General features: G+C 48.2%; 1 protein-coding gene and 1 pseudogene across 1 annotated transcript in view; one reads left to right on the top strand and one right to left on the bottom strand.

The window, feature by feature from the left end:
• The window catches only part of LOC115303953, a 71,391-nt pseudogene extending 47,121 nt beyond the window's left edge, over positions 1–24,270 (bottom strand).
• CAMK1D (calcium/calmodulin dependent protein kinase ID) overlaps positions 1–26,741 on the top strand; it is a 421,541-nt gene that overhangs the window by 79,461 nt on the left and 315,339 nt on the right. The gene's annotated exons all lie outside the window — the stretch shown is intronic.

Genomic DNA, 26,741 nt, shown 5'->3' with positions numbered 1-26,741 from the left:
GTGTAAGTTCATTTTCTTTCACTGCTGTGTAGCATTCCATTTTTTGAAATTTAGATAGCTATTCTACACCTAGTAGATGTTTGGTTACTTCCAGTTTTGGGCTGTATGAATAAGGGAGCTAAAAACATTCCCGTACATGTCTTTGGTGGATGGAGTAGCAGTTACTGATTAAGGTAACTGTCCCTAGATATGGTTTATGTTCACGCACACAGAGAGGACATTAGATTGTCCACAACACACGGTTTAAGAGTATATTAAAGGGATCACACAAAGCTATGTATGCAAACAGAGGAGCGTAGTCTAGTAAAGCAGATCGTTGCTTTCGTGTTCCTTTTACTGTATAGTAAATATGCTAAGCCAGAGGGTCGATTTCCCGGGAGCCGGATTCTCGTGTGGAAGTATGCTGTTTCCTCATGGCCTCTCTGGAATGGGTGGGAAAAGGACCTTTTCATTCATTCTGCATATATGCATCAGTCTCTAATTTTAGTTTGTCATTGTGAAAAAAGTCATGAATTACTAAAAACTCTTGAGAATATCAACTACCTTTTGGGGGTCTCCAGCATTGGAATGAATAAGGTTCTTAAATATTCACTTATGTTTTTCTTTCCGTGTCATTTTGGGTATTGTGATGAAAATGAACTACTTGCTGCTAATTTAGAATCTCTGAATACTCTTATAAAAATGTAATTCCACCACCCATATTAACTAGGCTTTCAAGGCTTTTTCAGAGGACCTGTTCTCCGCTAATAGGTTACTAGAGGGAAAATCTGTTAGCCTAGAAAATTGATGGATGGAAAGAGAACAGGGAAACTGAACTCCCGCCACCAATGGGGCTGCTGCATCGATTTGAAATTGAAAAGAGTCTGTGTTTTATGATAGTGAAGAATTAGGTTAGCATTCCCCTTGGCAAGAGTGCAAAAAATTCTAGTGGCCTGCTGCACACGCGTACGTTTAAGGTATCACCACCTCTTCATAGCACCTGACGACATCTCTTAACAGCCTTACAGTGTGAACCAACATTACGGATATCCTGTCCCAGAAGCCTTCCCCCCGCCCCCCAAACACCTGCACATGTCCTGAGATGACACTTGTACAAGGTTAGCATTGAAGCTGTGTGTGTGACACCAGAACCCCAGAAATCACCAGATGTACCTCCGTCTATAAGGGAGGGGTGTACGTGTGCCGTGGACGGTGTGCAGTTGTTACAGCGATGATGTGTGTTCTGATATGGAGTGCTGTCCAGGGACATCGCCAATGGAAGAAACAAGGCAGAGGCTAGCGTGTAGACCGCTACCGTTATGTAAGAAAGGTGGGGATACAGGCGAATTTGCTTGTATTTGTGTAGAGAAACACTGGAAAGATAAATAAGAAACCAGTACAAATGGGATCTGTAGCGGTCAGCGGGGCACATAGGGGTTGGGAGGAGGTTTAGGAAGGGTTCCTTCTGCATGGATCTGTGTATCTTGTGTTGACTTTTGGAATCATGCAGTAGACAACCAACCCCCAGAAGTGAATCTGTCCGGGCATGCCCCTTGACACTGAACTAGACCAAGAGCAGGTGGCAGAAAGCAAAGCTGGCTGAATGCATCATGAAAGGGTGAGATCATATACTCTATTTCCTTTCTCAGAAGTTCTCAAGTTCAGCCCTTCAGTCGCAGGTGCTTATTGAACTGGTCTGCTGGAGTGCTGTGCCAGCGCTATTTTAGGTGGTGTCGGTGGGAGCCTTAGGGTCCGAGCTTTCATGGAGCTGCCTGAAGGGGCAGACGACAAGGAGGTGATGAGCGGGGTGAGAGGGCTCCTGCTGCTGGGCCCAGGGGAGGAGGTGAGGGCAGTCCCTGCTGAGGTCACAAGGGAGGGTAATTGCTGATCTGTATTCCTGCACATTCGAGGCTCGGTGGTGGACCGCACGCAGGAGAATAAAGTGGGGTAATTCTCCTTCACTGTAGCAGTCAGGATGTCATTTACCATAGTCTCATTACCTCTTCAGTTAAGTTTCAAATAAAGAAATAAACGCATAGCAGTCTCTGGCACCCCAATGTACTACTGTGTGGGTAGGAGGCCAGAATTTAGACGAATAAAGAAAAAGTTGATTTGACCATTATAGTTTTGTTTTCACAACAAGTGGGGTTATATTAGGGATCATGTTAGCTCTGTGATTTGTGCCTATAACCATAGGTTATTGAACAGACAAGATTATGACTCTGACAAGCCTGTTATTTATTTATTTTTCCATTCAGAAAGTGGTTAAATGTGAATTTTCCCTTTGCCGGGACATATTGGCTATAGAAAATTGAACACCTACCTCCCTGGGTCCTCATGTTCCTAGTATCTTTATGACAGTTGTTTTCTGAAAATACTATGGAGATGTTTCCACAGTAGATGATGCAGACATTTGAAACATTTCCCTGCTATATATTATTATTTTTTCTCGTTCTGGTCTTTTACTGGCATATTTGTCTTTCAGGGTTTCTAAAGCAGATGAAATATTAATATGGTTATTTTTTAAAGTTTCTACAATGACGTGATTTTTTTAAAGGGAAAAATTGTTTTTCCTGTTTCTTTCGGTTCCGTTACATTTTGGTGAAACTTGAGAAACAGAGATCAAAGGCCTTAGGAAAATGTCATGGTCAAAGTGCTGCTCACCTTGCCAATTCTCCAACGACCGAAACCTTGCTCAGATCTGACGGGATAACAGCACAGACTGGCAGCCAGAGTTGGAAGTGTGGGATTTTCCTGGCAGCCAAAGTCGAAAATGCAGATCTAGCTGAAGCCAGCATATTCACAAACAGTCGTAGGTTTGTGATTTAGTTGGGAAAGCACCAGAAGTCAGATTTAAGTCAAAAAAAAAAAAAAAAGCAGAGTAATGCAGACCCTTATTTTATGAGCACGATCAAGTGCTGTCTATACAACAGTACGGAGGCACTCAGGGGTCAGAGTCCACCATCATCCTCGGAGATGCGCAAAAAAATCAAGATGGTGACGGAGGCTTGCCAGCGTCTTTCCCTGTATCCTGTTGCTTAGGACACGGGTCATCTTGGAGGACTGGCTGTTTCGAGACTTTGTTAGTTCTGTTCTCTCCGGGAATCTCAGGGTGGGCTCAGGAGAAGGTGGCCCTCCTGACTCTTAGTAGGTAAAGCAGTGACCACGCTCTGTCACCTGTCCTGGCCTTACAGGAACGTGTGACGTCACTGGGCTTGGCTGTGGGAGCCACCAGAGCTGCTCCCCGGTGGTGCAACCATTCGCGAAGTCCATCCCCGGCACAGCAGGGCCGCGAGGCGCAGTAGGCAGTTCGTGCCAGGGTAAGGCAGGAAATCTGGGAACACCGAGGGTGCACGTCCGGTGCTCACGCTGGGCAGTGTTTTCTTTCTGAATTTCATTTCCGGAGAGGAAATAAGCACAGCAGGGATGCAAAGGTGAGAAAGGATGAGGGAGCCAGTTCTCAAAAGGCCTTTTGCTGTTTGGGGGATGTTTGTAGAGTGAGGGTATCCAAACGCCATGCAGCAGCCTGTGAAGTTTCTCATAATCGTCGGGCATTTTTCCTCCATGACTGTGGTCCCCCCACGTTTCTAGCCTGGCCACGCCACGTGGAGATTGTGCTGCTTTGTCACAACAACTGTGGAGGACCAAGTTTGTTGCTCATCACAGAAACCGAAGAACAGCTTTTCTTGGAAGCAACTCCCTGTTTTCTAAGCACACAGTAAACTATCCTCTGGTGTCCACTCTGCCTGAATATTCTCAGCCAACGCTGCTTACATCTTCTGCTCACTGCACGATCTGCGGCTCTTTGGTGAGTCAGCGAAAGAAGATGAGCGTGTGTTACAACAGTGTTAGCATGCTGCCAAAGCCCACGTTCTGTTGATTTCATGAAAAATAAGTGGATTCTTTTTTATGGGCATATTTTACTGAATTGACAATTTGTATGTCTAGCCTGTTAAGAGTTTTTTAAACCGCTGGTAAACATTTCACTGTGTTTGTAGGGCTCTGAAGGCAGTCGCACAGAATGGGCGTAAGATAGGACAGTCACAGGACAACAGAAATAGAGAGCTCACATTTGTGTCTTGGTTTGGAGCTCACGACATCAATTGCTGTCTCGCATGTGTTATTCAACAGGCGACGGATGGGAGGACAGACCTAACAGGCTCAACAGGCCAATTTGAGTCAAAGAGCTTTTATGTTTAACCAGTGAAGGTAATGGGGTCCTTTCATGTTGATGAGAATAACTCAGAGGGAAGCACTTATCAGCGGTGTGGACAGGAACGTTCGGAATGGGCTGGGAAGAAGCGGTGAACATTACACCAAGAAGGTCCATCTCTTGGCAAAATCCTGTTGAGGCTGAAATTCACATCAGCAGCAAACTTATTTCCTGCCTGACTGGGTTAGGGAAAGAATAAACTCTAAGAGGTGTTTAACAAAATAGTATCTTATTAATGTTTATATATTGTAATATATATAAATATTAATGAATATAAATATTATTTATGCATCAATATGTTATTTATATATTATATATGAATTATTTATGTACATATAAATGTATCATTGTTGGTGCTTATAAGTATGTATTAGTAAATTTGGTCATATGTTTATATTTGGAAGTTGCCCTTTTTAAGTAAATAAAATTCATAACCTGCCAGCACATTTGTGTCTCTGTCAACCAGTTTTCTCATGTCTGGTGTTGCTGCTGGCATTTTCACTACCAAGTTCCTGGTGTACTTTTCTTTCTTTTTTTTTTTCACCCATGGCTTGAAGGATGTGATACAGATGCTGAGCTGGGCTCTGAAAGCCTGCTTGAAATGTATCTCAAAACAATGATAAAAGTCACTGGCTGTTTCCCGTCTTCTCCCCGTGAGTTTTGAACGACTGAGGAATTAACATGATTGCTACACGAACACCCATAGCACAGGCCTAGGCAGACGGGTGTTCAGTAAATTGGTATTTTCTCTCACCCTCAATAGTGCTTTTCTTTTCTTTCTTTTTAAAAAACTTTTTTTTCTAATTTCTTTTTTGAGAGAGAGAGAGAGAGAGAGAGAGAGAGAGAGAGAGAGAGAGGGAGAACGTGAGCAGGGGAGGGTCAGAGAGAGAGGGTGATACAGAATTCAAAGCAGGCTCCAGGCTCTGAGCTAGCTTTCAGCACAGAGCCTGGCGTAGGGCTCGAACCCATGAACCGTAAGATCACAACCTGAGCCAAAACTAGACACTCAACTGACTGAGCCACCCAGGCGCCCCTCTTTCTTTTTTTGAAGTAGCCTCTGCACTCAACATGGGGGCTTGAACTCATGACCCTGAGATCAAAAGTCACATGCTCTACCACCTGAACCAGCCACACCCTTCAGTAGTGCTTTTCAGCCTTTCCCTGAGTACCTGCAAGTGCAGAGAGTAGTAGACACATGAGCTCAGGCACCTCTGGGTGTTTCTCGGACTCCCACTGAGGAGCACCATTGAGGAGCACCACTGAGGAGCACCAAGGAGCACCACTGAGGAGCACTACCGAGGAGAACCATTGAGGAGCACCACCGAGGAGCACTATTGAGGAGCATCACCGAGGAGCACCACTGAGGAACATCACTGAGGAGCATCATTGAGGCACACCATCGCGGAGCACCACCGAGGAGGATCACCAAGGAGCACCACCAAGGAGCATCACCGAGGAGCGCCACTGAGGAGCATCATTGAGGCACACCATCACGGAGAACCATTGAGGAGCACCACTGAAAATCACCATTGAGGAGCACCGATGTTCTAAGGAGATGAGCTGTGGTAACCTTGTGGCTTCACTACTCCCCAGCACACATACTATGACCTGAGAAGGTCAGTGTTCACAGCTAATGGCAGAAAGGAGTGGTCAGTATATTCACCCCAAATATATTTTGTCATGTTTGATACTCTTTGAAACTTGACCACTTACGTATGGTTTATGAGACACTTCCTTAAGCATGTTGGACCTGACTGCACACCCGTGCCCCAGCCGTCCTGGACAGCGGGCAGGGAATCATTGTTCCTAGCTTCTGCATTTGTGTGTTCAGCGGAAATGTGGGCCTCTGACAAGGACACACTCATAAAGTATGTAGTGCTCTGTGGCCTTTAGTTACGTGCAGAACTTTAATGGTGGTTTTCTAATTGACGGATGAGATACCGGGGCAGCATTCCCTTCCTAATTCAGATACATGAAAATAAAGGAGAACCCCTCCTGCTCATCTAGGCATTTCTGTAGCAGAATTATAGACTCTACTAATTATTGATGATCGCAGATTGCCCGTGAATTCAGGGGTTCTTCTGGATCATTTCAATTCTTTGATAATTGAAAAAGTCCACTTTGGTTGTTAGTTCTTGTTTCTTTGGAACCAATCTTATTTTAAAGCCAAATTTTGACGGAGGAGGTAACATTTTGAGCCATGTGGGTGTTACCCCATGTTATAGATGAAGAGATAGAGGTTCAGGGAGGCTAATGCAAGACCACCCACTGAGTTATGGAGCTGGGCTGTAACTTCACCTCTCTGACTCAAAACTCATTCTCTCTCTCTCTCAAACTACTGTCTGTCCACTGTTAGAAATATGGTAAAATGTCCTGAAAGATAGGAGGCCTAAAAAAGGCTAACATAATCACGAATCATCAATTCCTGAGTAATCAAAACTTGACAAATATTTGAGTTAGCTTTGGTTTCTTCATGCAAAATTATTAAGTCTCATAAAGAGCAAAAGAGGTAATGGATTAAAAATACAGTGGTAAGGGGCGCCTGGGTGGCTCAGTCAGTCAAGCATTCGACTTCAGCTCAGGTCATGTTCTCATGGTTTGTGAATTTGAGCCCCGCGTTGGGCTCTGTGCTGACAGTCCAGAGCCTGGATCCTGCCTCAGTCTGTGTTTCCCCTCTCTCTGCCCCTCCTCTGCTCTCACTCTGTCATCCCTATCAGAAATTAATATTAAAAAATTTTAAAAATACTTTGGTAAGTACAACCAGCTCTAAATATACTAAGGAAGATTGTCCATTAAACTTCTGCCCCTTGAGAAGAATCTGTACCTGGGACTGTACCCTTGGCCCTTCTGAGTCACAGGACACACATCATGGTGGCTCTGAAGGGCTGTGGACCCTGGCTGAGATTTCTGTCTGCTCCAGACGGATAACTGCCAAACAAAGCAACGAGTTGAACAAGGATTGCCATGGCCAGGAACACGTTTTTTGGTTGAAAAGCTCTGAAACTTGCCTCCTAAAAGGCACACTGGTTTTGATAACTCATTTTAAAGCAAACCAAGTCCTGTGCTCTCTCTCAGCCCCTTGGGAAACTTGTTCGTAAATATGTGCCCAGTAGCAGCAATGGAAAGATACCGGCATGTTTAAGGGTGTAGCAGATAGTAACAGTTGGCCATTGGGAGTCCACCCTCATGTTTTCTTGACAGTTGGAACTCTGGTCGTTGATGAATTGTGCCTTGAGCAACATCTTAATCTAAATAGTGCAGTTACTTAATGTGGTGCCTAAACATTTTCACCTGTGTTCAAACTAATGCAATTGTTGGTTACACAAGGGCTACCAATGACTTTTCTCTCATCACTGTTCATTTTCTGAGAACATCATTTGAGACAGACTTTGGAATGCCTGGTATAGTAACTGGCACGCTGAGGGATCATAGACATACGTGTGTGGTGTGTGTGTGTGTGTTGAATATACCAACTACAGAAGCATCTACTAGAAGCCAGGCTCAGTTTGTAGGAGCGTCTGTGAGTAGGATGACCTTCTCAGTTGGTCTTTATTCACACGAACCTTATAAAATATGTTCTTTGGGTTTTTTAATTGAAATTTGATAGAGGTAAATGTAAATGAGGTGTTTTTTTTTTTTAATTTATTTTGAGAGAGAGACCGAGAAAGAGCGTGCAGGGGAGGGACAGAGAGCGTGAGAGGGAATCCCAAGCAGGCTCCGCGCTATCTGCTCAGAGCTTGATGCGGGGCTCAAACGCACGAACTGTGAGATCATGACCCGAGCCAAGATCACGACCTGAGTGGAAATCAAGAGTTTCCACTCAGGCGCCCCGCTTTACATGAAGTTATAAGGAATAATATAGAGATCCTGCGTACCTTTTAGACAGTTTCCACCAAGGGCAAATCTTACAAAAATGTAACATGGTATCACAGCCAGGATGTTGACCTTGATACAGTCCATCCATATTGTTCGTATGATCTGCTGATTTTGTTCAGATGTCTTTCTGAAGTGATTTTAAAATGATGAGGTATGGTTGGGGAGCAAAAAAAGCCAGGTTGTCGGCTCTTGTGGCAAACGAGTTTCCGAACATGGGGCGCAGCCGGTTTCCAGCTGCAGAGGAGAGCAGCATGGGATGCCTCGGGGGTCCCTCGGGGAGGAGGCTTCCCAGGGCCAGAGGCTCCAGGCTTGGGGCCTAGCCCAGAGGAAAGAGGGAGCCTTGTCCTGCGCTTCCCAGGGCTGAGGTGGCCGTGGCGGTGCCGTTCCCGCCCGTGGCCTCCCTGCTCCAGCCACGCAGCGGGAACACGTGCTGTGGTTTAGGCTTCCAGGGGCCCTAAGTCTGGCCGACACCCAAATCCGGGACCACACCCGCCCCCTTCTGAACCAGAATTTCCAGAAGGTTTGAGAATTAGCCTCCGTCTTCATCATTCTTTCCTTTTGTGTGGTTGTTTTTCTTACTGGATTCAGGTGCGCAAATAATGATGTATCGGAGGGCTGATGGTCCCTCTTTTTATTCGTTATTTAGCAGTTCCGTAACCAAATCTCTTGTGCCCTTTGCCGCCTGCACAGCATCGCCCTGGAAAGGTGGATCATTAATGCTGATGGGACGGAAGTCACTTTCTTTCTCCCTGGGGAGACATTTCCAGGGAATGAAGACTCTGGGCTCCCATGCAAGGGGGTGGGGTGGGCAGGGAGGCAGGGGTGAAAAGAGGCTGGTGGTGCCCATTATGTTTCTGGGCTGTGGTTTTGTTTCTATTTAGGGAGAGAAAAACCACCCAGCGTTCTTAGCACCCCGGAATTGAATCCAGCCTTCTAGGTTCCAAGATAGAGGTTTATTTTTCCCCGTCTCCCCTCTTCAGGCTTAAAAGTGCTTGGATTCAGCCTGTGTAAGTAAGTAACTAACTCACAGTTAACTCTTCCTCTGAGCCGGGCACGGTGGGCAGCTGCTGGCTGTATCATTACTGCTTTTGCTGGAACCGAGCCAAGAAAGGCGGCATTTGCATAATATTCCCTTATTTGGTTTACTACCTTCTGCCATAGATCTGGAAAATAAAAGACACACCTTTCGCAGGAATTACTAGTTCTTAAAACAAATAACTACGTAACAACTGCTTACCTTGTGGGAACCCTGAGCTCTTTCCCAGGAAAAACCAATATAATAAAATGCCTTGGCAAATGTGCCAGTAGTATATTATTTAATAACATTTTAAGAATCTGGTTTTTGAGTTTGCAGCTTCTGGAGAAAATAATGTTATATTTTACTAGGAGAACAGTTTCGCTGAAATGACCCTTTCAAGGGCTTTGGACAATGTGTTCAATTATTCTTTTAAACCTTTTTATATAATGGGTTCTCACAGAACCTTGTTATTCCTGGTGGATTTTATTTTTCCTCTGCTGTCACTTTTTTTTTTTTGGTTTACCAAGTTATTATTATTTTTTTAAGTATTGAACATTTTCTTCAGGGCATATTCTGATATTTAAGTAAATGGATGAATACCAGCAAGAAAGGTGAATTTCTGCTTGATTGCTTTGGATCTTTCTTCGGATCCAAAGACATATCTCCATGACTCCAAATATTCACATATTAGGAAACACCAGATAATGAGGTTTTTTTTCAGATAATCGCAGAATGTCCATTCTTATATAAACACAGCTGGCCTTGATGGCTACGTTTGCCTCCCAGATTTCATGGTGACTTTCTCGAATGCTTTTGAAAACTTTGACTTTCTGTACAGTACATGTTGGCTTTCTTTTGTCCATTAAAGAAAGTGTGCTCCCCGCTCCCTACCCGCCATACGGATCAAAGAAGGATGTAAAAATTGGTTCTTGTCTTCGGTCATAACCACTGTTAAATTCTAAAAATGTATTTTCCAGGCTTTTTCTAGGCATAGAGTTAACGCAAGTACTTTCCCATTGGACAGTGTTTCTTCCACTTGTCATTAAAGGACCTATCCTGGGTGTCTTCTCATATTTGTGAGTCTTTTCCCTGAATACCGGCTATGCCATTCGAGCCCCAGGAGACCCAGTCCTAGCTTGCCAAGTACGGCCACCACCTCCATACTGACCAGGGCCCTGGGTGTGTTGGGGGGAGGGGGTCCCACCTGCCTTCTGGAAGTCACCGTGCCATAAAAGTCCTCTCCTCTTTCTCTCTCTCTCTGCTCCCTCTCCTTGTTTTCTCCATAGGTGTTTTCTTCTGTTTATTTTTAGTTCTTTCTCATTTACCAGTATCGATCAGGGCTGGGGGCTAAATATCTGTTCAGCCAACACGGGTTCTCTGCCTGTGAGCATGCCCACTGCGGGCCGTGGGGAGCAGGCTGGCTCGTCCTGGGAAATGAGGGACCCCCCATCAGTGTGTGGGGTACACACAGCATGCCCACTGCGGGCCGTGGGGAGCAGGCTGGCTCGTCCTGGGAAGTGAGGGACCCCGCATCAGTGTGTGGGGTACACACACGGGGGCGGCTGCCTTTACAATTCTCTGCCACATTTCCTTTTGAGCCTGATATCATGTGTTCTCCTTTGAGACTGCTAACTGGGAACAGCACCTTGTTGAAGATGGAGAACCCATATTTCAGTGGCCTTTATGGTGCCCATGGGAAATTTGTCCTGACTCTTTGACTAGAGCTTAGCAACCCACAGCACCAGGCTCGGCGGCGCTAACCTGGCTGCCAGGTGCTGGCCAAGCGTGCAAGTTCCTGAGAATCAGGAAAGGCAGGGCTGGCACACCACTCCCTGAGGCCGGGGCTCTCCACCCATCTCCCCACCTGCTGCATGGGTCTCTGACCTCTTCTTTTATTGCTTGTGAAAACTGAGGACTGATGTTGGAAAGGTGTGTTCTGAACTTGACTGCGAGTCCCGATTTAATGTATGTCCTTCTTACCCCTCCTGTCAGGACGCAGACATTTGGAGATGTGACTCACTTTACTGAGGGGTGAGGGCACGTTGCGATACAGACAACCTGCTGTCCATGCAGTCACCACCCTGGTCTCTCTGTGTCTAAATTTGTCCCATGCACTGATGGCTTAGGCCCTGGCGAGTCCCGTGAGCCTCAGTGGTCTGTACACAACATCCCTGATTGCTCACTGTCCTGGGTTCTTTGATTCCTTTCTTCCCGTGATTAAAGATCTTGCTTCTCCTCCTGTCGCCTGAGCACACCCTCTTCCTCCATGGAGACCTCATGCAACTCTATTCTACCTGTCCCCTGTCTCCTTCCTTCCTCCCTTCATTCCTCGGCTCAGTCTTACACTTTTATGTGCAGCATCTGTCCGTTCGTTCGTTCGTTCGTTCGTTCATTCATTCATTCATTCGGTTTCTAACCTGCCAGGACTGTTGCTTGAAGCGCAGTGATTCCCAGCACAGTTGCTGCCTCCCAGGAGCCTGCTGCTCATTCCCTGGGGAGTCAAGTGAGCTGATAAGTATCCAACTGAAACCCAGGAAAGTGGGCACAAGTGCATGCGGGAGTCAGGAAAGCCATTGGTGGTGAGGTGACCCCCTTTATAGCATCTGCAAGGCCGGAGCGCGGGGCAGAAGGGAGAGTTATGTGGGTAGAAGGAACAGGACGTGCAGAGGCTGGAGGCGCTACCAGGTGGCGTGTTTGTGAAAACGATCCATGCGGAAATCAAGGTCAGAAGGTGTCCTGGGAGACGGTAGGCTGTGGCCCCACCAGGAAGGCCCTTGCTTATCAGAATGAAAACAGTAAGTTAACACGTACATGGCCCTTGTTATGTGCCAGACACTGAGCATTTTATAGACCTCATTTAATCCTCATACCAACTCTAAGAGGTGGGGACCAGTATTATCTCCATTTTACAGATGAAAAAACTGAGGCCAGAGAGTTTGAGGTTTAGAGAAGGTCTTCCAGACTGCAGGGTGGAGCGGGCTTTGAGCGGAGGAGTCTGCTGTGTGTGGCCAGACGGCCCAGAGCCAGCTCTCCTAATGGCCCAGCGGCCACCTCTCCCACTCCAGAGCAGGACCTCATCATGCCAGCCCTGGGGAGTGATGGAAAGAAAGGGGTTAACTGGTAGGGAAAAGGATCTGAAATTTGTACAGAGTTCTTTATCTTTAGAGACAGATGGAGATTTGATCCAGGAAGGCTGTGTAGAAGTCCCTGCAGTTTTTGTGTGGGAATTTGGTGCAACAGTCTCTCAGAATTGCTTTCTCAGAATTATATATACTGAAAAGGCAGTTCTGGGACCTATTTTTAACTGAACGTTAGTTTTTAAGGAAACATGCCCTATATGCTGATAGAATTTAGCGTTTGAATTAAGTAATCAATATGTTCATGTGATTTCAAGTATTTTACTATAAATAAAAGTAAGTTTTTTAAATTAGACACTTATCTTAAGTCCCTTTGGACCTTCCTTCTGCTTCTAGTCTGATAGGAGGCAGGCAGTTTGACTAATGATACCTGTGGGGAAGCACTTGGTTTCTCTATGAAATGGTGTCCCTACTGGTACGTCTTCCATGAGTTTGTTGTGGTTTTTTTTTTTTTTTTTACCATTATTTAAACTGTAATAAAATAACTAACCTAAACTTTACCATTTTAACCCTTTTAAGTGTACAGTTCAGTGGCATTAAGTATATTCACAGTGTTGTGCACTTATCACTACCATCCATCTCCAGAACTCTCTTTATCTTCCCAGACTTAAAACTCTGCACCCGGTAAACAAAACTCACCAGATCCCCTCCCCCTCCAGCCCCTAGAACCCAACTTCCACTTTCTGTCTCGATGAATTTGACTACAATATGTACCTCATGTAAGTGGGATCATATAGTAACTGACCTTTTGTGTCCGGTTCATTGCACTGACAATAATGTTCTTAGGGGCTCCTGTGCCTCAGTCGGTTCTCTGTCCTGCTCTTGATATTTGCTCAGCTCATGAGCTCACGGTTCGTGAGCTTGAGCCCTGCATGGAGCTCTGTGCTGACAGTGCAGAGCCTGCTTGGGTTTCTCTCTCTCCCTCTCCCCACCTTCAAAATAAATAAGCTTACCAAAAAGATAATGTCCTCAAGATTCATCCATGTTTTAGCAGGTGTCAGAATCCTTTTTAAGACTGAATAATATTCCGCTGTCTGGATAGAGCACATTTTGTTTATCATTCAGCCATTAGTGAGCCCTCGGATGGTCTCCATCTTTTGGCTCTTGTGCACTGTGCTGCTGTGAACGTATATCAGTATCTGTTCAAGGCCCTGCTTTCATGGTATTCCATGAGGTTTTACCCCCTCGTCGCTGTGGCCTTGGGAACTGTAACACAGTTCTGTTCGTGGGCAGAGAAGTTGCCTTCTTTTCCCTCCCTTTTCTATCATGTCAAATGAATCCTAGTAATAAAGTAGTAGAGGTAGATTTCAGGAGGGGAATGCATTTTAGAATGTGTCCTTCCTCCCTTTTACAGAGCGGGAAGCATTTACTGACAAACTCCACGCAGGAGGTGACTGCTCCCTGAGCTGTAGAGGTGTCGGGAGAGATTTAGGGTGAGGGAGGGATGGGGCTGGGGAGGGGCAGTGCTGACTGGGGCCCAGGTTAGAAGAATTTAGGACATTCATTGTTCTTCATGGTAGAGCATGAGGAAGAGAGGCAAGTCTAGGGTGAACCCCAGACTTCTAGCTCAGGTGACTCAGTGGTCCCCGGAACTAGGGTGACTGGCAAAGGGGGGGCTGCCGGGGGATCACCGAGAATGCGTCTACTTCAGACCTCTCGAAAACAGGGGGAGAAGCCCCGTGGTCCTGCAGACGATGTGCAGGGCGGGGTCGTTACAGTGCGGCTGGTGGTGGAACTGGAGAGTGGTGTGAAGATACTGTGTGATTCCTGCAGACTTGTTTCTTCTTTCCGGTTTTATTGAAAAGACTTGTCACGTATGCCTGTAAAGGTTTGAGGCAGGCAGTGTGACGGGTTGATTTTGATGTACAGGCATTGTGAACTGATTACCACAATAGGTGTAACTTACGTCTTTCTTCTCCTACAGTCACAACAAAAATAAAAGAACAACAACAGAAAAAGGGCAGCATGTGTTTTCCTTGTGATGAGAACACTTAGGATTTGCTCTCTCAACAGCCTCCCTGCACACCGTCTTCCGTGTGATCTGTGCGAGGCGCAGCCACCATGCCATTCATTCTGTCCCCAGTACTTACGCATTTTATAACCGCACACTTGTGCCTTTGGACCCCCTTCCTTACACTCCTCTTCCTTGCCTCTGCTTCTGGTAGCTGCCAGTCTACTCTTTTTATTCTGAGGGGTTTTTTTAATGTTTTTATTTACTTTTGAGAGAGAGACAGAGCGTGAGCAGGGGAGGGGCAGAGAGAGAGACACACACACACACAGAATCTGAAGCAGGTTCCAGGCTCCAAGCTGTCAGCATAGAGCCCGACAGGGGCTTGAACTCATGAACAGCGAGGTTCATGACCTAATCCGAAGACGGCCACCTAACCAACTGAGCCACCCAGGCACCCCTGAGTTTTGAGTTGTTTTTTTTTTTTAAGATTCCATATATGTGTGAAGTGATACAGTATTTGTCTTTCTCTTTCACTTTACATGATGTCCTCAAGATCCATCTGTGTTGTTGCAGATAATAGGACTTCCTTGTGTTTTTATGGCTGAATATTGTATACACATACACCACAACATCTTACTGAAAGGTGGTTACATTTCTATACTTGATCTTAACCAAGAGTCCTAGAAGGGATGAGATGGTTACATTTCTTTACAGAAACTTCTTTTGTCATATTGGGATTTTTTTTGTTTGGGGTATCTGTCATGAAGGCCAATATTGTTTCAAAGGTGACAGATGGAAGTAGGTGAGTAATTTGCTGTTAAATGCTATAAGGATCACCACCTGAATATTTGTACTCTAGTTTGAACTTGAACTTGGGGTGAGACACTACAACTTTGCCCTTACAATATAGCCCTGCATTGTCTGATCTTGTCAGTCCCTTCTCATCGCCTTGCCAACCCTGGTTCCTAGCACACCCAGCCCTTCATTTCCCCTGTGATGTTTCCTGTTCCTATAGAATCAGAAGGAACTGCACAGCAGGAGGAGCGGATGTAGCGTTAGGATAATGGGTTCACTTTTAGGTGTCTTGATCTTGAGACCATCAGGTGGAGCCTTGTAGGCGGGTGGATGTCTCGTGCTCAGGACTGAGTTGAGCGGACACAGCTATGGAAGCCCTCCCCGCCTGAGAGAAAGAAGGCACAGAGGGAAAGACCCTCCTCTTCTTCGTCTACTCCTGTGTTTGTTTTGGGTGACAGTGGGGACAGTAGGCCATGATTCAGATGTGGCATCCAACCTGGTGCTGTGTCCCTTTCCTCTGTCTTCAGTGGGCAGATTCCAGAGAGGAAGAGGAGGGTTTCCAGAGACACGGTGGGGGGATGGGGTGAGGCGTGGCAGCCCGTTGGGCCGGGGGAGAGGACCCTCCCGGAGGAGGCTGGGAAGGGGGTCAGGGGAATAATTGGTGAACCAGGGCAAGTGGTGTGCTGGTGGCCAAAGAAAGGAGCTCGAGGGAGGCAGGAGAGGCCAAGTATTCAATGCCAGGAGGGACCAGAAGCTTGATAAGTATCCCTTGCATTTGGCTGTCAGGAGGCCTCCTAATCGCTTTGCCCCTTGTTACATTCAGGTAATGGTGGTTTCTGATCCAAGATGGCGCCCTTGCAGTGTGCTGTCTCCCTTGCTCTTGGATTCCAGATGCGCTGTCAGTCAGCACATGATGCTTCTTATCACCCATTCCTTACCAAAAATACCCTTCCGCAATTCAGAGCACACTCTAAACACGTCCGCTGCACATTGTAAATACCAGTATTTGGACTCAGACACATCTGATCCTCTCTGAAAGCATGTCCTCAAATTCTTATCATCCTTATCTTAACAGTAGAATAGGGGACACGCTTATTCTCAGGATTTCCAACCCCTAAGATGCTTGAGGAGCCAGAGAGTGTAGGAATCTTCATGGATCACAGGGCACATTGGTTAGTGACCCCGAGCCCCTGGGGGACCTTGGGTGAATGTGTCATAGTATCTGCTGGCTTCCTTCAGCTTCTCTCTTCTGTCCCTTAAACCACGTGCCTGAGGTTCAGGGGCGTCATGGACCCCAAGCTTCCTCTCGCTGTTTCTGAGTTACTGCTGTTTGTGGAGTGGTTCCTCTGACCGGAGGGAATAATAATAATAAGTTCAGTGTATTGAGTGCTGACCATGTCTGGGGCACTGTACCAAGTGCAATATATTATCTCATTTAATTCTTTTTAAAACAATTCTCTAAATTTTTATTTATTTTTGAGAGATAGAGACAGAACATGAGCAGGGGAGGGGCAGAGAGAGAGGAAGACCCAGAATCTGAAGCAGGCTCCAGGCTCTGAGCTGTCAGCACAGAGCCTGATGTGGGGTTCAAACCCACGAGCTGTGAGATCATGACCTGAGCCTAAGTCAGACACTTAATCGACGAAGCCACCCACGTGCCCCTATCTCATTTAATTCTTAAACTGTAGCCTGGTAAGGTGAGTGTCATTAAACCCCCTGGACTGAATGAGAAAAAATTGGAAAATTGGAAATTTTCTGGCAGCCAGTGGTTCTCTTGAACTTGAGTGGACATTAGAACTCCCTGGAATGTTTGTTAAAGTCCCCAAGTTCCTGATTCAGGAGCTGTGAGGTGAAGCTGGAGATGGTGCATTTTTGATGAGTTCCCAGGTGCTGCTGGTGCAGGGAACACACTTTGGGAACCACTGCTCTTAGCCACTCAGCTGAATGCAGGACAGGGGTTCCCAGGGGGCCCTGACTGCCGGTGTGCTCTCTGCTTTGTGGGACTTACACCCCAGGAGCCTGGAAGGAAGCCTGCCCACCCCCCGGGGAGACTCCGGACTTCCTAGTGGAGGATTCAGGTGAGGGGTTCTCTTTCAAGTGAGCTCTGGGCGTGCATGGCAGGTGTGCTGAGGCCCCGGGCACCATCCGGGGCAGGATCTGGCGGAGGGCATTGCCCGGACAGAACTTAGCACACTAGTGACATCAGCTCCAAGTCCGTCTGCTTTATTATCCCTCTGAACTGGGACTTCTTTTTTATTTTAATTAATTTTTTTTAAATTTACATCCAAGTTAGTGAGCATATGGTACAACAATAATTTCAGGAGTAGAATCCGCAGTGCCCCTCACCCATTTAGCCCATCCCCCTCCCACAACCCCTGCAGTAACCCTGTTTGTTCTCCATATTTAAGAGCCTCTTATGTTTTGTCCCCATCTTTGTTTTATATGATTTTTGCTTCTCTTCCCTTATGTTCATCTGTTCTGTGTCTTAAAATCCTCATATGAGTGAAGTCATATATGTCTTTTTCTGATTAATTTTGCTTAGCATGATACCCTCTAGTTCCATCCACGTAGTTGCAAATGGCAAGATTTCATTCTTTTTGATTGCTGAGTAAGACTCCATTGTAGGTATATATACCACATCTTCTATAGCCATTCATCTGTCCGTGGACATTGGGGCTCTTTCCATATTTTGGCTATTGTTGACAGTGCTGCTATGAGCATTGGGGTGGACTGGGACTTCTAAGCAGTGTCTGCACTCCCCACTGCCTTTATATGCCACTGCGTGGCAGCCATGGATAGAAACACCCAAGCACCCTTCATTCCTGGGGCTCTGGGATGCTCAGGAACCTCATCTCCGCCTCTCTGTTTTCCGTGCAAGTGAGTGCTCTGTCCACATCTGATCGGTCCTTCCTCCTCCACCTGCACGTTCGTGTTTATAGCTCCATTAACAAATCCAAGGAAGAAATAAGACTGCAGAAGCCCTACATTTGACAGGTGCATTTCATAGCAATGCCTCGTGTAGCACTCGCCAGCATATCACACAGCAGTCTCACCCCTGGGCAAAGACAGACCCTGTGAATTCTCACAGCGACCTCGTGTGTGTGTGTGTGTGGGGGGAGGTTCTGTTGTCCCCCCAGCCCCCCTTGGCACGGGTGAGGACAAGGAGGTGCCCAGGGGTGAGTTAAGTGACTTGCCAAGATCAAACAGCTAGTGAGGCAGAGCCAGGAGTCCTGCCCGGTGGCCTAGCTCCGGAGCCTGCGTGCTTAACCACTGCGCCCTGCTGCCCCCCAGGTAGACAGTCGGTGCTTCCTAAGTGCACGCAGGAGTCAGCATATGCGATGCCGGTCGGGGTGGGATGCTGTGTGGGGTCACTCCCTCTGCAAGGCGGTTACTCTGGGTCCCCTCGGGATGGTGGGACGTTCCCCGCCTCATGCAGCACTTCCTTGTCACAGGCGCCGCACCGTTCACCTCCACAATGAAGCGTGTTTTCCTGGGAGGGGGTGGCTGTGGGTATTTATAGAGCGTCTTATAGCTGAAGAGCTCGAGAGAACTCTTCAACAATTACCTCTTTAATCCTCTTAGCATCTCTGAAAAGAGGGAATGAACTGGCACGGCCTCGTGCTCCTCTCCCCTCTCCTTTGCCCTGTTTCCAGAATGCTCAGCAGCAAGGTGGGAGGGGAGGGTGTTTGGAGGGAGGAAGTCATTTCTTGGAGTTACATCAGAGCTGGGGGCAGGGGGCTCCCCGTGGAGGGCTCAGGTCAGCTCCCCTGCATCCCACCTCCTTTGTACGACCCAGCAGCTTAATGGAGAAATAACCCTTTTCCTGCTAAAGAAAGCTCGCCAGCCCCTTTCACTCTTCTTCCGCTCAGGGAAAGAAAGTTTGAATAATAGATTTTTTTTTTCCTTCTCAAGCAGTGAATTCTTCTGTCTTGGCAGCTACGGTGTTCAAACAAGCTATTCAGAGGAATAGCAGAGAAAATGAAAGGGGATGAGGTCTGGGAAAGTTCTTTTCAGTGTGACTTGGGTATTTTTTCCATATGTGCATATATATTACACACATATTTGCATCCATGCCTGCTTGGAGCCATAGCCTACTGGGCGCGGATGCTAAACAGCCCGTGCTGGTGACTGTCTTCTGTTGCGTGGATGTAACTGAATTCCGTGACAGCTCTTGAGGATATACCGAGGCCATGAGGGTCTTTTTGATCATCTGACCTCACCAGTGGGATGCCGCGATGTTGATGGAGGATTCCTGTTTACATCAGTATTTTCTGTTACTAAGGGGAGAACCAAGCCTCATGAGTATGACCTACTCTTGCTTGGCTTCGGGACATTTTCGGACATTAACCATCTCCTATTTCAGGGCTGTCAGCAGTCATTTCCCTGGCAGATCACGGGGTGAGCTAAGTGTGCACAAGAGAGAATGCAGTTGGAGAAATACTCACCCTGAATTTCCTGTTCCTTTTATCTCACGATCTTTCATTAAAATGTCTGGCTGGATCAGTTTCCTCCTACTCGCCGTTCACCATTTCTACCTGGCCACTTCTCGTGTGTGTGGGAGCTGGGTGAGGACCCCCGGATCCCAGACTTTGGGAGACTCTGGTCTATCTATCACTCAGTCTCATTTTTTTTTAATGAGGTGATTTCATACCTGGGAAATCGTGTCGGCTCCAAGTTCAGTCAGGTGCACCCCGCCAACATCCTGAGACCGGAAAAGGGCAGGGTCGAGTTGGCATTCTGAACGCTTCCCTATGTACTCTGCCACACATCTGTCACCCAGGAGTGTGGCCATTGGCAAGAAATAGTGCACCAGCTGCCTTCTGAGCTCTGGCTTGCCCCCCAAGACTCCCACCTCCTCCCAATCCGGCCCCAGCACCCCTGTCCCTCTCTCCTCCCCTCGCGTGCCTGTTCTGCCCGCCACCAGTCCCCAGTCATCGTTTCCCTTTGTGGTTCCTCTAGTAGGAGGAAAATGTATGCAATGTGTGTTAGGAGAAAGGAAGGCCAGTAAAGGAGATCCTGGGATAAAACAGGAAGAAGGATGCATGAATTAAGGCCTTTGGAAATTGGTCGTACAATACTTCCACCTCCTTCCCTCCCGGAAGGCAAAGATCAGAGACCGAGAGCCGTCATTATCCTGCACGTAATTATAGGAGAGAGCCGAAGTTCTTGGAAACGCCGGGAAAGTCAGGGAGCCCTTCCAAGAGCTGGCCGAGGGGAGCCAGCCGGAACATTGGCTCGGGGGAGGCTGAGCTCACACAAGGGGACCACTGTGCAGTGGAAATAATGACTGCCCCAGGCCTGGGACGTGGAAAACAGCTTCCAGGGGCTGGCTCGTGTGGTTAAGTGCGTTTGTGGCTTTCTTTTAATGTTCTCCAGGCTTCTGACTTGTGTCATGTGGCTTCACTGGAGAAGCCACCCTCACCCACTTCTGGGACAACAGGGACCCGGGGATCAGGGCTGCATGTGTGCCCGTGGAGGGTGACGTGCCAGGAAGGAGCCCCAAAGCTCCATTGTCTGCCCATGGCTCCTTCCTTCTTCCCCCCTTGCCGCCTCTTCCCTTTATATCACTAGTTCCACCCGGTGAGGAAAGCTTTCACCCCCGGCTCCTGTCCAGCTGAGGAAAGGTTTGTGTACTGAGCACACAGCAGGGCAGAGGGGAACCTTCCTGAAGGAAAAGCTGACATTCTACATGTTTTTGCTGCTACCGTGCAGGGGTTTCTAAGTAAGAATGCAAGCGAGCCCGGAATACCATGTTTTAGTAACGGGAACGGGGAAGCGAAGTGTATTTTTAGGAAATATGGCTAAAGCCGGTGGTTGCAGTGAGTGAGAGATGGAGCTGGGGTGGACGGTCGTGGCTGCTTCTGGCTGTCCCTCAGAGTGGGGGACTGAGGACACCTGGGCTCCTGGGCGGAGGGGCTTCCTGGGGACGCTGTGCTGGGTCCAGGGCCCCTTGCTCTCCTGCTTCTGCCTGTAAGTAAATGGACAGTAAGTAGCGAGGACAGGGAAGGCCTGGTCCTATGAAGCCGGGTAAGCGGAGGACATCAAGGCACAGGTCGGCGGGCTGTGGGCACTGCCTGAGTCCTGGGAGGGAAGGTGAGGACTCAGGTTATGAGGGCCACCCTTCCCCACACTCTCTGTAATTCATTGTTTCTATCTGCGAACAGAGAACGTTAATACTTTCTCAGGGAGTTGTGAGTCTAAACAAGGTCACAGGAAAGGGAATTGCTCAAAATGCCAACATGTCATATTATTTGTTTCCCTGCAGATTAGCTAGGGTTTAACACCGGAGAGCAGTGTGAGTTTGTGCCTTGTGCAAGGCACTATTCCCAATAGAACAGAGTTCAACCCCAGGCGAGTCGTCCTGACATCTGTGTGATGCTAAATTAGCTTCCCCCCGACCCCGGGAGTCCGGTGGCTGGGCTCTCAGTTCCTGCGGTCTGGTCTTTCTGTGTTGGCCAAGTTCACTTTGCGATCCTCTGCCTCATGTGGGTCCTGGACACCTAAGCCTATATTCTCCCTTGTAGAAAATGGCCATCACCATTGTCATGGTTAATTTTATGTGTCAGCTAAACTGGGCCACTGGGTGCTCAGATGTATGGTCAAACATTATTCTGGGTGTTTCTGGATCAGATTAACCTTTAAATCACAGAGAGTAAAGCTGATTGGCCTCCCTAATGTGGGTGGGCCTTATCCAATCAGTTGAAGGACTGAATTGAACAAAAGGCTGACCCTCTCCCAAATAAGAGGGAATACATCCCACCTCACAGCCTTTTTACTGAGACATCGGCCTTTTCCTGCCTTTGGGTTTGGTTTGAAACACTGGCTTTTCTTGGGGCTTGAGCCTACCAGCTCACTACTCTACACTGCACTCCTCCGTCAGCTCTCTGGAGTCGCCAGCTTGCTGACTCACCCTGTAGAGCTTGGGACTTGTCTGCCTGCATAATCACGTGCACCCATTACGTGTATAATAAATCTCTTTATTTATTGGCTCTTGCTGGTTCTGTTGCTTTGGTTTCTCTGTAGAACCCTAACAGATTAAACCATCTGCCAAATAAAGTCCTACTCCATAGCCCACCCAAAATGTCCTCTTGATGGCAAGATTTCATGAGAGGGCAGGGAGGAGTGAGCAGAGCAGTTGAACTTGAGGCCTGTTGTTGTTTAGTCTATACAGCAGGCAGTGGATCAGAGACTCAGAGCCACAGGGACCCTGCTTTTAGGAAACTCAATGCGTAACAACTTAAATCTGGCAAAAGGAGACATTAGCTGATGTTTCCTATTGTAACAGGATTCTTCCAAGGTCCCTTTAATGAACAAGTTCTGAGTTTTATTTCAAAAAGTCTGATTTGTGCATATAGATGACCTCAAGCGAACGACCCCTCTACGACCAGCGTCTACTGCATAACAGGGAACAAACTTACTGATCGGTTCACAAGATTTACGCTTGATGACTTCGGTCACGGGCTGTTCTCTAATGACTGGTGTGGCCCCCGGAGTGGCCGTGTGGCAGGGCCTGGACTCTGTTCTCTAATGACTGGTACGGCCCTGGGAGTGGCCGTGTGGCAGGACTTGTTGATTTGTACTTGGTTTGTTTATTTGGGTTTCATTTCATTGGGCTGACGCTAAGTCAGCCCTTGAGAACTTCTATAAACATTCACCAGTCTGCAGCAGCCTTGGCCCATGAGAAAGGGACCAGGTAACTGCAGTCATTTCTGGTGGGTCTTATAAGGGACTCCTGTCATCAGAAAAATGGTATCAGGCTCAGGAGTTCTGAAGAGTCTCTGGGACTGAGATTCTTCTCTGTTCGACAGCAGGACACTACATTCTGCATAGACCCTCGGTAGCATTCAGCAAACGTGGAGATCTGAAATGGAGAGTGAATTAGGGACAGTGGCTTGCTTGTGCCCTCAGAGTATTAATCATGTCTGCTCAGTCAATAATACACAGAGCTTGTGGGTTCCTGGCGTCTCCATTCTTGTTTTGACAATGTGGGCATTTGGGGACCTCAGCAGGCTGACTTCTGATGACCACAGGCACGGGACACACCCCTTCCCCCTTCCCACACCCAAGTCCCCTCCCTCCACAGATGTCCTCTGCTCTCCTTCTCACCTTATCTTTCACTCTGAGGTAGAAGTGACTGATAACAGCCTAGTATTAAGCTTCCCAGAGTGGCAAGTCTAAGGTAAGATTTTCAAGGTTAACTCTCGAAAAGGTGCAGATGTTTTTTCTTAAATGAGGATGAAAACCCCGCCAGAGCTCCCTGAAACCACAGAGGTGGGTTCCCATGTCACGTATGTGACGGTAGTGAAACACGCTTGGTGACGCTTCCCGTGCTGGGGATAATGTGTCCTAGGGGGACAGGAGTTTATCTTCGGAGCGCCCCCTGCTGAGCACCCAAATGAAGCACTGACTTGTCAGACCCGGGCAGTGAGCAGGGGTGACCCTGTGACGCAGGTGCCAGGGTCCATACCTGGATATGGACCCTCACATTACCTGAACGAACGGAATGCTTTCCCACCTCTTCGAGGGTCACTGCCGCTGGTACCAGTCTGCGTGACCACCACCACTCTCTCTTCTGAGCTTCTGCCTTGGGTCGCCTTTCGGTGACCATCTGTACCAGCGGCTGTTTTACGGGCGGAGACCAGCTCTGCTGAGAGCTGTCGGCCAGGAGCCCGGCGCCCTTAGCATGAGGGGGGACGGGTGGCCGGACACCATGTTCCCGAGGTCCGGATAGCGTGGGACAGCCACCGTCGCGGGAGCCTGCTGGCACTGAAGGTGTTGGTGACGCCTGGCCGGGGCCTGGGAGGACGCAGGCCGGTGCCACGCCAGGGTGTCTCCGAGTGTCTCTGGGTGCGATCTCTAGTCACCCCTGCGTGACAGCAGTGGTCTCCGTGCCACAGCCATTGCTGTGAAACCCTAATTGGCCCGGGAAAGCACTTGAGGGCCATCCCCTCCCCGCCCGGTGCGCGGAGGCACAGGACCCGAGAGACGTTGTTTTGAAATTAATTACAGTGTGATAAGTGCTGTGAACCAGCAACACTGCCCTTGGAGCTGTCATCAAAGCCAGCTGCTTGCAGGGCGCCGGGACACTCTGACTTGCTACATTCTTCTACCTCCTGCGGCTGCTGGGTTCCTGCAGTGTGGAAAGGGCACTTGGGGACCTGAAAGATAGGGAAGTGGTGGTGGGGGGAGGGTTTACACACAGAGGGAGGTGGCAGGATGGTGCGGAAGAGTCGCGTGGCCCCACCGCCCCTCCGTTGCTAGGGTGCTCAGCGTAGTGGAGTCAGACCCGGCTCACCTGCATCGTTCGCTGTGTCATGAAAAGGAAAGTGTGTGTGCCCACTGGGGATTGACAGATGCATGCTGAGTTGGGCACGTCACATTTGCCCCGGCTGTTTCCTAGCTCTTCCAGGAATCCTCCTTCTCCGCGCACATGCGGTCATAACTACAGGTCATGGAGGGCATGAGTGTGTGTGTGCTGTTGCCTATTCCTCCCCCTCCAAAAGTTGAATGTTGAAACTTACCCCTCAGTGTGATGGTATCTGCGGGTGGGGGGTGAGTAGGTCGCAAGGTGGAGCCCTCATGCCCTTAGGAACGAGACCCCCCAAGAGCTTTCTCCCTGCTTCTGGCTCGTGAGGACAAGGTCTGTGAAGCAGGAAGGTGGTGCTCAGCAGACCTTGATCTTGGGCTTCCCACCCTTTTGCCTCTGGTTGAGAAGCCAGCCAGCCTGTGGTATTTTGTTATAGCAGCCTGAATGGACTAAGACAGTCTCAAGCTTTGAAAGGAAGTATCTGGGAGAGTCTGGGCTACACAGTTCTGGTATGGGATTGATGGTGGTTGATTGAGCTCATTGGGCTGGACAGAGTAATCGCCACACAGGGCAGAGGTTAAATCAAGTGATACTGTTTTTGTCAGGAATACTTATATTTATCTTAATAACTTTTTTTGTTATAAAATTCATCCAGCCTCATGGGGAAAGGTCACCTTAAAATTTTTTTTAATGTTTGTTTGTTCTTGAGAGAGAGCAACAACAGAGCATGAGTGGGGGAGGGGCAGAGAGAGAGCGGGAGACACAGAATCTAAAGCAGGCTCCAGGCTCAGAGCTGTCAGCACAGAGCCTGACATGGGGCTCAAACCCACAAACTGTGAGATCATGAGCTGAACTGAGGTTGGATGTCCAACTGACTGAGCCACCCAGGCACCCTGCGAAAAGGGTCATTTTAAATTTACTTTTCGAGTTGATGCAAGGATAAGGAGGTGTATTGTTTTTCCTTGTGTTTGGGGGGAGGTGGTAGGAAATTCCTGAGCTGGAAAGAAAATTCTGCCGGAAGATCCCCAAATGCACCACGGGAGACTGAGAGAGTAGTGGATAAAGTCTGACTGCAAAGTGAGGCGGTCCTGGCTGGATCCTTTCTCCGTCACTTCTCCTTTCTCCGTCACTTACCAGCTCTGAGACCAGGCAGGTCATGCTTCATCCTCACCTGGGAAGTATGTCACAAGATTAAGTGAGATAAGATGCCGTGGAGCCTGTGCCCCCTGCTCCAAGGCGGGAGGTTCATAGCAGAGAGCCGAGGATACCCTCATGGTGGGTCCTATCCACTAGGAAACTGGAGCTTGGACAAAAAAGCACACACGGCTGCTGTGATTTGCACCCATCACCAACCATTCTTGCAAGGGCCCTGTAGTGAGAGGCCAGAACTTCGTGATCCAGGGAGCTGGCTTTTCTCCTCCTACAGTCAGTCGTCTGTGGCCCCCCAGCCTGCCCCCCTGGCATAGGTGAGGAGCCCGCAGAGGTGCAGTACTCCAGGCTGTTCGTCTTCTGAGCTGATACTGTAGCCCCATTCCTGTCCCTGGCTGGACGTGGATTCTTAGCTCCCTTGGCTCCACCTTTGCATTTTACAGATGCCCAGCTTTGACAGGTGCAGTGGGTCTAATCAATGGGTGAAGAAACCCTTGAACACTTGTTTTATATATTCTTATTAATAACAGGGCATTGTAACATGGTTTGTTTTTTGTTTTGCCACACTGGCAAATCTTTTTGTGACACCATCTCTATATACAATTTTTGCAGTCGCCAGTCTGTCCTTTGGGCTGTCCAGAAAACAGGTTTTGCCTGTGTCTCGTCGAAGCAAGTGGCAATGGGGCCAGCAAATTGATTCCATGAGAACTGAGGAGCTCAGATTGAAGCCTTGGGGTGGGTGGGTGCCTTTGGGGGTGCATGGTGGTCCTGGCAAAGGTGTGGCAAGCAACCATAGTCCCCCCCTCCCCGCCCACCTGCAAAGTGTTAGGGCAAGAAGGAACCTTCCAAGAGTCCCTTGAGCAAATTCTTAACCTTTCTCCATTGTTTCATTATCTGCTGTGTGCTGTGCACCATCTCCCGAGAGAAATGCACATAGTCATACATCCCACCAGTTTTCCAGACAATTGTAGGAGTTCACGGACTGCTGGAAATGTGTTTATGGACCATAGAAAAGAGCCAGCTGAGCCAGATACTGGGATCCCCCATTCCTTTCATTCACTGGTTAGGATGACCTCTGGACTCATTTCCCACCACCCAGCTGGTTAGCGGCAAAGCCAGGGCCGGAGCTTACGGATGGATCATGTCTGACTCCATGCAGTACTCTTTCTATATGATGCCTTCCCCTTGACTTTTCTCCTTTGCTGCTCTCGAGGGCATTCGCATGAAAATGACTTGTCTTTTTGCATCTCCGTGCAGACTGTTGATTCCAGTTGTTTTCCCAACCCAGTGGAGTAGAAGGGAACCTTCCTGTCTTG

This window comes from Suricata suricatta, chromosome 10 (assembly GCF_006229205.1).
Source record: "Suricata suricatta isolate VVHF042 chromosome 10, meerkat_22Aug2017_6uvM2_HiC, whole genome shotgun sequence".
NCBI lineage: Eukaryota > Metazoa > Chordata > Mammalia > Carnivora > Herpestidae > Suricata > Suricata suricatta.
This window is presented reverse-complemented; position numbering and strand designations above follow the sequence as displayed.